Source organism: Stenella coeruleoalba (assembly GCF_951394435.1).
Source record: "Stenella coeruleoalba genome assembly, chromosome: 8".
Classification (NCBI taxonomy): Eukaryota; Metazoa; Chordata; class Mammalia; order Artiodactyla; family Delphinidae; genus Stenella; species Stenella coeruleoalba.
This window is the reverse complement of record NC_137154.1, coordinates 11,520,891-11,531,966: the sequence shown is the minus strand read 5'-3', so window position 1 is coordinate 11,531,966 and position 11,076 is coordinate 11,520,891. Positions and strand designations below refer to the sequence as shown.

Sequence of the window (11,076 nt, the reverse complement as noted above, 5' to 3'; positions counted from 1 at the left end):
AATTGATTTTCATCATCTTCTTTAATCCTTACAACAATTCTTTCAAATAGGAAATTGTATTTTCTTTTTGATTTGAGGAAACATACTCTAAGAGGATAAGGTTTTACCTTAGAAGGTAATACCATTTATGAATGTTTGCTATAGATCTCTCATTGCTGACTTTGCAGACCCCAGGAATGAGTTTATTGAGAGCAGTAATTGTTGTGAGTCAGCCACTGATTTTAGGAGGAGAAACCAAGGAATCGGAGATCCAGGATGTAGAGAATTGCCACTTGAAAGGTAGATATTAGCATCCCGGAGATATTAGGAACCACTTGGGAAGATGTAAGTGGAAGAGTAGCTAAAAGGAAGCACCTCTCCCTCTACAACTCTAATCTGTACCAATTGGAAATTCCACTGGGTTCACAGTTCTTTTCATTACCTTCCTTGTAATGAGTTGGCAGGTTATCCATACCATAAGAAAACCCCTTATTCTTTCATTAGTATGATTCCCAGCTATGATCTTCCATAAAGAGTAAAAGTCAATATTAATGAGCACAGAGACAAAAAGGATAAAAAAGGAGAAACTGGAAAACTCAAGCATGGTTGGGTTGGGGAATGGGAGGTTGGATATGGTGGCTGGTTTACTGTGACTATGCTATCTTTTGGCTCTGTGATATCAGAGAGTAGCACTCTGGCCCCGAGGGTTTGGCGGATGGACTCAAGAGGAGGAGGGGAAGAAAAGAGAGGCAGAGGGAGCCATCCAAAAAATGTCACCAAACTTACAGTTTTCCTTGCAGAGCTGGTAGCTCTTGCTCACTTCTCAGGTGCCAGTGAAAGGCACCTACCGTTCATTCTTGAGGGCAAGCACCATATGGTATTGATGCTTATCAGAGCCTGACGATCTGGGGAGAATATGGGTCAGGATGAAGGACGCTCATCTAAACTACCTCCCTCAGGAACTGGATTTTACAGATGACTTTTCTGATTGAAGCTTTTACGTCTTTGTTCCTCAAACTGTAGATCAAAAGGTTCAGCATGGGGATGACCACAGTGTAAAAGACAGACACAGTCTTGTCCTTCTCTGGGGATTTGTCTGAGTTACTTCTCTGGGACATGAAGGCAAGTGTCCCAAAGAAGAGAGCAACAGAGGTGCAGGTGGAGAAGGTCTTGGCTCTCCCACCAGCAGACTTCACTCTCAGGATTGTTCTGATGATGAGCATGTAGGAGACCAGAGTGATCACGACATTGGCCAGGAACATGAGTTTGGCAAAAAAGAGGATGACAATCTCACTTTGTGTCATGTTGCTGCAGGCAAGCTTCAGCAGTGGTGGGAGATCGCAGAAGAAGAAGTTGATCTGACTGTCATCACAGGAGGAGAGGGTAAAGATGCGCATGGTATGCAGGATGGCCCCCGATACCCCACAGACAGAGGCCCGGCCAAAAAGCCCCTACAGATGCCCCGAGTAATTGCTACGTTATAGAGCAATGGGTTGCTAATGGCAACAAAGCGGTCATAGGCCATTACTGCCAGCAGGTAACACTCTGTGCCTGCACAGATGGTGAAGAAAAAGAACGGAGCCACAGGAGATGACCGTCTTGCTCGTGGTCAGTGTGGCTGGGACCTGAAGGGTGATGACCGAGGTAGAGCAGGCATCTGGCAGGGCAAGATGGCTCGGGCAGAAGTACACTGGGGTGTGGAGTTGAGTGTCCATTTGGATTAGAATAAACATTCCCACATTTCCCAGATGGGTGACTAGATAGAAGACGAGAAACATCAGGAAGAGTGGAACGGCCGGTTCAGGGTGATATGGGAAACCCACAAGAATGAACTCTGTCACAGTGGTGAGATTTCTTTTGGCCGTAGGCTCCACATGGCTGGCTGGCCTGAGGAGAATGGAAGTGGAGATTCCAGAGCTGAAGGCCTTTGTCTTCTTCAGTGTCAGACCTTAGGTGAAAACCTCAGATATTTTTCTGCTCAGAGAGAGAAGAGAATGTTATCATTTTAAGAATCTACAACTGGCAGTGACTATGGAGAGAGTTTGCCTATCTCTGCATCCCTCCTGAAAATGGACCTTGGGTAGGTATTTCCTCAGGTTCACTTGCTTATTGTCTGTGACTTTCTTTCAGAACAGAGAACTGTAGACTATCAAGACTGGAAGGGACCAATCTGGAGTCTCTCTCTTCTAGAATATTCCCAACAAATTGTCATGTAGCCCAGGTGTACACCAGGGCTGACACACATGGATTCTAAGACTGTGCCCTGTTAACTCCCGGCAGGGCCATTTGCATAGACTGTGATGTGAATGATGCCTCCAGAGTGGTCAGATGCAGAATCCTGTGTTACGTGATGGGGTCTTTCTGGGCACTCTGCCTTTGGAACATTCTCCCTGTTGGGAAAGCCACAGTGCTCTTTCTCCATCTTCTTTTTTATTTTTATTTTTATTTTTTTTACATCTTTTTTGGAGTATAATTGCTTTACAATGGTGTGTTAGTTTCTGCTTTATAGCAAAGTGAATCAGTTACACATATACATATGTTCCCATATCTCTTCCCTCTTGCGTCTCCCTCCCCCCCACCCTCCCTATCCCACCCCTCTAGGTGGTCACAAAGCACCGAGCTGATCTCCCTGTGCTGTGCGGCTGCTTCCCACTAGCTATCTACCTTATGTTTGGTAGTGTATATATGTCCATGCCACCCTCTCGCTTTGTCACGGCTTACCCCTCCCCCTCCCCATATCCTCCAGTCCATTCTCTAGTAGGTCTGTGTCTTTATTCCTGTCTTACCCCTAGGTTCTTCATGACATTTCTTTTTCTTTCTGTATCTTCTACATATTAGTATTATGCTCGATTCTGCACGTTGAGTAAAATCCCTCTCTCCCAAGACAGTTATTATACCTACTCGTATCTAGTCTCCTATTCTGCAAGTCAAACATTTCCAGTCATGTCAGCAACTCCTGGTGAGCCCTTTCACAATCCATTTCTGCTCTCCTGTGAACAAGGTTATCGTCTGCCTTGGATCTCTTTCTTGAGGGTCCTTGAGAGAAAGTGAAACCATTAGATTTATGGAGCCCTTATTCTGTGTTGGACGTTTCCACATTAATTGGCTGATTTCTGTCAATAATCCTGAAATAGCCGTTATGAATGTCACGCTTGAAATGTGTAAGCTGAGGGTCAGGAACTTAAAGTGGCTTTTGTCAAAGAATAAATTGCAAGTGCAGAAGCCAGGATTTAAGCTATGGTGTCACAACCCTAGGGCACTGCTTGTTTCATTAATTTTTAGCCTTTGTAGTCTAGAAGTAGCTCACAGAGAGGGGGTTCATAGAATTTGGTAGAACCAGTTTCCTGTAGAAATCAGGTTGATTCTTCACTTTCTGGTGGTGGAATGAGTTCTTTTGTAGCTGTTGATGGCTCTGGGCTCTGTTCTCCAGGACGATGCCTCTAGGGGTTGAGGGTGGAGGCTGCTCCGTCAGGGATTCTGAGATTCATGCGGAGGCTGGTTGGAGTCAGGGTTAAAGACTTGTTTGTGAACTATGGGGTTCTCACTAGCCATAGAACTTCCACAGAACATTTCAGTTTTGATCCTGAGAATTCCATGGCTCATAGGCAAAATCAAAGTCCTGGTGTTTCAGACACAGAATACCAGGTCCACCAAGTTTCTAACAATTAACTTATCAAAGTAAGGTATGGAAACGGATGCCTATCAAACGTACTGATTAGCGGTAGCTTGAGTATGGACCACCCTGGTTTATTCCATTGCTCCCATCTTCTTTGATCTTAAACATCTTTCTTCCAGAACTGCTGTTACTGTGATATTTCTGTGCTCCAACCACCTGCTTCTTTCTGTCCCTCTGTTAAATGTTTCCCATCATTTTTCTCTTCTCTGCTTCCTCATAACTTTGACTTATACATAGTTGTGGCTATTCACCCCATGGAAGTTCATCATCTTTACCTCTATTGAAAAACTGAAAAATTATTTCAGTTTTTTTTTAGTTCAAATACTTTAAAAAGGGAATTTGATTTATCCAGCTGCTTTTTTGAGAGCCAGTCCAAAAGTTAGAAAGTTGAAATTATATAGCCAGCCTACATATTAACTGTCTGCTGTGTCCAAAGGGTCAGTTATGTGATACAAAACATAGCTTCAAGCTTTCAGGTGGGTTGTGGAAAGCACCGGCATCGTGACATCTCTTTGAGACCCGAGTCTCGAAAACTCAGTTTGGAACCTACTGGTATAGGCATCCTGAATTTGCACTCACATCTATTATTCTGTTCCATGGCTCAATACATCCTTCTTTCAAAGCAGAATTCTTTATCCTTATTTAGCCACAGAATCTTCTCTTCCTTCTTTCCACAGAGATGGAAATTTAGAGACATGGAACCCATGCTTTAGGACACACTTAACTAGATGTCCTCCAGCAATATTTTTGCTATCTTATATCTGAAGCTCAAGATTATAAATATAAGTTTCTTTGAAGCTTTTAAAAGATTACTCTGAATATTTCAATATTTGGACTAGATAGCCAGCACATTCAGATTGCTAAACAATCATATGCTCTAGAGACTTATAGCAACATCCCACTGCTTAGTAGGATTTGGACTGGCCAATCCCACCATCTTTTTTCAGAACAGTCATGACCTTTCAGTCCAGCCCTTGGACATGTTCCACAACATTTGCATAACTTAGTTCACATGGCCTGAGAATAGACACCATCATGCCCTCATTGACCTAAAAAGAAATATTCATCTGGCAGCTTTCTTCTGGATGGTGGTAGCTAACACGTGTACCTATTCAAAACATTGTCTCAGTGGGTAAACCTCACAATGAGAACATTCCTTGGAACTGTGAGTCATTAGCTGTTGTCTGGTAGTTTCTGTGTCCATGTCTGTCCAATGTCTGACATTATGTTAGAAGAGCATCTGGGTGACTGGTTTCTCTTTCTCTCCAGGATTTGGGGGTCACTGTGCCCATGACCCTCAGGATGGGCTCATATGCTCTTCTCCACACTGGTTGGAAATACCTATGACCCTCACACAGAACCCTGGAGTCGGAAAGGACCCTGTGAGGCAGTTCTGTGATTTTCCTGCTGTGCTTGTCAGAGGACTCAGCCTTTGTGGAGATGCCTCAAGGGACACAGCAGTGGGAAGTAAACGGGAGGCTGACCAGGTGGGGAGCTGCCAACTCAGCCCCAGCTTCAAACAAAGCAGAGCTTCTTTTAACGCTGGTAAACAAACAGGTGCTTCACTTCATTTTGTTTGAAAAGGGCGTTCCAGTGTTAAAAAAAGATTAACATCTGGTCCAACATGTTCTTTTCATTTAGCAGAAGAGAATATTGAACCTCGGAGAAGAAGTTAACTTTTACCTGATGTGTCAGAAAACATTCCCTCCCAAATTTATCTTGATGGGTCCTCAATACGAGCATCTTATCTGGTGCCTCGGGAGAGGCCATGGAGTTGGGAAAGAACAAAGCAGTCCAGGATGGAGCCACAGGGATGGGAGGATTGCTACAACACAGTCAGGACACTCAGAGGCCAGGTCACTGAGGTTTCCATCTCGTCACCTTCCTCACTGCACATCCCCTCCTGTAACATCCATTTCTACATTATCTTCAAAAGCTTCTTTCAAGGGTCTTTCTCTCTGACCTCACCAGCTGAGACAACCTCCTCAGAGGGGTGGGACTCATCCTTGGTACATGCTCTGAATACCTGGTTATTCAACCATGTGGGTGACAGGGGAGTAATAATATCTCGATGCCAATTACTGTTCCCTGCACTTGACATCATTTGTTACTAACTGCTGCAACCATCAGTAAGTACGTAGGTCTATGCTTGTTTCACGGAAGACAGAATTAAAGCCTTGGGAAAATAACCTGTGCAAAAGGTCACAAAAATAAAATTTAAATTTTTTCAAACTTTCGGAAAGCACACTTAATAGTCTCTGGAAAATATATGATCTCCCAACATAGTTACAAGATTTACATTACCTCATAGGGAAAGAACTGGTCCTTTTGTTCCCGCGAGGGACTTCTATGAAGCACTGATGATATTTTTGTTTTCTGAGCAGATCCAAGGAGATTGCTGCTGTGGTGCTCTGGAAGCCATAGTAAATGCAATTACCGAATCTTCCTTGGGCTGATTTTGCGGATATGCGGAAACCCACTTTTGAATAAACTCGCAGCAGGTAGCAAGACCAGGCTGTGCACTCAGTTTTATCCAGAGCTCCTGGGCAACATTCAAAGCTTGCAACCTCCAGGTTCTCCAGGTGTCTAACTGTTTCGCCTTCCTGCCCAATTCAGATTGCCTTGTTTCTGAATCGTTGAGTTTTCTGATCCAATTGAATCCTTTGGTGTTTTTAACATCTTACAGGTGTCACCTAAGATGATGCTTCTGGTATGAAGGTGGTAATGCTAAATGAAAGAGGGACTCGTTTTTCTCTATGATTCACTGTGATAATTCACCTGCCTGCAGTGGGGGTTACGTGAGTCCAGACTTGCCTGCAAATCACAAAATGAGTGGGACAGGGCTTTATGTTTCTGGGAGAAGTCTTCTGCCTTCAATTAGAGCTGACTCAGGGCTCTCAGTAGGTAAGAAAACAATGGGTCTGGGGATTAAAAAGCTCAGGAGGGTAAGTGGTAGATCCTAAATGACATAATTTCCCATGTTCCTCTCTGTGCTCGTCAGGGACTGAACATCCTCACTTCCATGCCACTTCCTCCAGGGCTGGAAAGAAACGGAGAGACAATCCAGACCTACTTTGATACATTACAGATGAAGGTACAGACCCGGGGGTGGTGGTGCACATCTTATCCGAGGTCACATAGCTTCTCAGCTGCCAGCTGGAGGGCTGATCAGAAATGATGGTGGAGGATGGCTATGGTCAGGGCGAGGAGACTAGGACCGTGAAACCACAGTCTCACCCATTAGTCTGGTCTGCTCAAGGATTCTGCTTCCTTCCGGACCCGGTTCAAGTCTTACCACTTCTGGGAAAGCTGACTAAACCCAATACAGATGTTCCCAGCCCTCAGTGAACTGTACCTGGACTTGCTTTCCATTCTATATTGTGGCAGAGTCTGGGGCATCAGGTCTTCTTTAGTTTAAACATCTGCCTCACAAAATATTCTGTGGGAGAAGGATTCAGTCCTTTAGCCTATTTATTTATTTATTTTGGCGGTACGTGGGCCTCTCACTGCTGTGGCCTCTCCCGTTGCAGAGCACAGGCTCCGGACGCGCAGACTCAGCGGCCATGGCTCACGGGCCCAGCTGCTCCGCGGCATGTGGGATCCCCCCGGACCGGGACACGAACCCGTGTACCCTGCACCGGCAGGCGGACTCTCAACCACTGTGCCACCAGGGAAGCCCCTATTTATTTATTTATTTTTAAATTTTATTTTATATTGGAGTATAGTTAATTTACAATGTTGTGTTAATTTCTGATATACAGCAAAGTGATTCAGTTATACATATATCCACTCTTTTTCAGATTCTTTTCCCATATAGGTTGTTATAAAATATTGAGTAGAGTTCCATGTGCTATACAGTAAGTCCTTATTAATTATTTATTTTATATATAGTAGTGTGTCTATGTTAATCCCAAACTCCTAATTTATCCATCCCCCCACCTTTCCCCTGTGCTAACCATAAGTTTGTTTTCTACGTCTGTGAGTCTCTTTCTGTTTTGTAAATAAGTTCATTTGTACCATTTTTTAAGATTCCAGATATAAGTGATATCATATGGTATTTTTCTTTCTCTGTCTGACTTACTTCACTTAGTATGATGATCTCTAGGTCCATCCATGTTGCTGCAGATGGCATTATTTCATTCCTTTTTATCAGCCTATTTGATTTTGAAATAAAGGAAGATCACTTTAATGGTGTTAAATCAGTAACAGCAACAGAGCGGGGAAAAGTCATAACTGAGAAGGGGCCTCCTAGGGCCCCTTGATTCCCATTCTGTTGTTGCCAAGGAAAGTGGGGCGGCACATCATCTGTCTGTGTATCACTGAATCGTATGTCTTAGTTTGGCTTATTTTCGATCTCTCTCTCTTTGTATATATATTTGCTTTCTAGTTGCTTCTAGTTGGTTGTTTTCTTGAATAAGATAAACATTAATTCTTTTTCCACATAAAAGAAGGCTGGAGATAGGCAGCCCATGGCTGGTATGGTGGATTAAAAATGTCATCAGGGGCTTAGGCCCTTTCTGCTCTGCTGTTTTCTATGCATGGCTTGTAGCTTCAAGGTCACCTTGGTAGCTGAATGGCAGCCAGGGCCCCAGCCATCACATCCACACTCCAGATCAGAAGAATAAAAACCTAGAGGCAAGTGTTTCGAGTTTTGTGCTATTATAACAATGCTTCATGAACATTCTTGCCCCTGCACCCTGGTAGGCACGGGCAAGAGTTTCACCATCATGCATACTTAGGTCACTGAAATAGCTGAGTCACTGGTTATGTGTATCTTTGATTTTTAAAGGATAATGCCAAACTGTTTAACAAAATTGTTAGACTAATTTATACTACCCATTTTCCATATCCTTGTCAATATAGTGGCGTCATACTCTTTAATTTTTGCTAATCTAACGAGCATACTGTGGTTTCAATTGGCATTTTCCTGATTACTAACGAGAAGAAGCATCTCTTCATAGGTTTATTGGCTATTTGGATAGTCTCTTTCGTGAATTACCTGTTTGAGCCATCTTTTCTTAGTGATTTTTTAAGTACACGCACGGGCACGTGCGCGCGCACACACTCACACAATATAATAGTCCTTGTTGATTGTGTGTCTTAAAAATATTTTTTCCTATTCTGTGTTTTGACCTTTCATCTTCTTAATCACGTGTTTTAATGAACAGAACCTCTTTAATGGATACTGACACATTTAGGGATAAATTTATGATTAATGCTTTCTTTTTACATATATGAAATTCTTCCACATAATGAGGTTATGAGAACATTCTCGTCTATTATTTTATAAAACTTTTATTAACTTCCCTTTCATATTTAGTTCTTTAGTCCACTGTGAATTCATTTTTGTGTGTGGTGAGAGGTAGAGGTCTGTATCAGTTAGGGTACTTACAAGTAACAGATGACACATTCAGCTTGGGTAATGTCTAGTAAAGTCACTATTTAAAAAAGGTGTGGACAAGATTTAAGAAAACCAAGATGGGATGATGCGGTACCTCACAGCTAGTAACAGAGGGAAACCATTACCAGTCTTACAAGTCGTCATTCATATTGTGGCTTTTTGACCTTCAACCGGCGACTTCCAACATCACTGTGTTCAATTGCCTCAAGCCAGCAGAATGGGAAGGAGCATGGCTTGTTGGAAATGGTCTACACCATTTATTCAAACATTCTATTGGCTAAACTCTCAGCTACATGTCTATACTTAGCTGCAAAGGAGGCTGGTTAAAAGTCTAGTTTTTTTAACCAGTCCTAGCTGAATAACATGAATCATTTGGGGTCAGAGGGCAAACTGTGGTAGGCAGCCCCTTACATGGCCCCTGATGATTCCTGCCCTCTGGTATTCACGTCTTTGCGTAATTTCCCTCTCTTGGGAATGGCCTGGATTTAGTGACTCACCTTTAGTAGATAAGATGTGGTGGGATGTTACTTTTGAGATTAAGTTTCAAGAAGACTGTGGTGGGCAATTATTTCTGAGGAAAGTCATCTGTCATGTTGTGAGCTGCCTCACGGGGAGGTCCACGTAGCAAGGAACTGACATATTTGGCTACCAGTGGGGAAGGATCCAAGTCTTCCCAAATCCATGCCTTAATTAACTTTCAGCCCTTGCCAACATGTTAATTACAGCTTTGTGAGAGACCCTGAGCCAAAGACATCCAACTAGCCTGTGCCTGGATTCCTGCCCCTACAGAAGCTGCAATAGGAAAGGTTTGCTGCTTTAAGCTGCAAAGTGGACAACAATAGACAACAATAGACAGTGACATGCAGTAGGGGAACTGTTGTTCTATAGCCTCACGGGGAGATGCTATCGATGGCAAACAGAGCTTCAATACTCTGCTTACGTCTTGGGGTTCTTTTTTTCCCTTGGATGTTTAGTGTTTGATTTCTTAGTATCTTTTCACCTTTTTATTTTATCTTTTTACATGTTTTTAAGGAGCCAGCTTGGTCAGAAAATCCTAGTCCACCGTATTGCCAGAAATAGAAGTCCTGTTCATTTAAATCTTTCTGCTTTCCAATAGATCTTTCTTGAGCACCTACTGTGATTCAGGAGGTGCACTAAAAACAGCAGTTCTTGCCTCCATGGAACTTACATTTTACTGGGGGTGGGGATAAAAAACAAACATGCAGTTAGATATCAGGCATTGTTGTGTCTTGAAGAATAAAATAGCAGGGTAGGGGGATAGACAGTGACATGCAGTAGGGGAGCAGTTGTTCTAGATATGGTGGTCAAGAAAGGTTTCTCCCAAATGAGGCAACATTTCTGCAGAGACCTGGATAAAGTAAATGAATGGGTCTTGTAGGTTGATAAGGGGTGGTGGGGGGGGGGGCGAGGAGAATGCTTGTGTAGACAGTTTCTCCTTTGTAGGTCTGCAGAGGATGCTGGGAAGCAGGCATGGATCTCTCATTCCTTTTAGTTCAGAGGAGTTGAATGTAGGGGACTCGGACACCGCTTGGTGGATTGTGGATCTGAGAATCATTGTTGCTCTCAGTCTCTCAAACATCAATAGAGCTGTCTTATCTGGGACAAGCCCCATAGCTGATGCTGACTTAAATGCCCAGGTCCTATCTTAGCCATCACAGAGAATAGGGTCCGTGTAGGCTCTGAATAAATTTTTATTGAATAACCATTACACGCAATCTCTTCCAGCTTCTATTCATCCAGCTGCTTAGCCCAGAACTGGCAAGTGTATAGGGATTTAGGCTGAGTAAAGTTCTCTCCTTGTTCAAAGAGGTTGATAGGTCTTTTATTTTATTTTAAATAGGTCAAATAGGTCTTTTATTTTATTTATTTTGTCTTCTCTTACCTATGACCTTTGAATGTCCCTTCACATGACTCCCAAGTTCCTAAGCAGGAAAACCATCTTTTATGATTCCTGGAGAAAGAGCCTAATGAATAAGGCTATTTTTTTGTTGTTGTTGGG

At 43.0% G+C, this 11,076-nt stretch overlaps 1 pseudogene across 1 annotated transcript; it reads right to left on the bottom strand.

Moving 5' to 3' along the window:
* Window positions 1-920: 920 nt before the first annotated feature.
* LOC307189877 (olfactory receptor 9I1-like) lies at window positions 921-8,251 on the bottom strand (annotated as a pseudogene). The gene is made up of 2 exons: window positions 8,217-8,251; window positions 921-1,866 (listed from the first exon to the last, which is right to left on the bottom strand). The product of its transcript is annotated as an olfactory receptor 9I1-like (transcript).
* Between the last annotated feature and the right edge of the window lie 2,825 nt (window positions 8,252-11,076).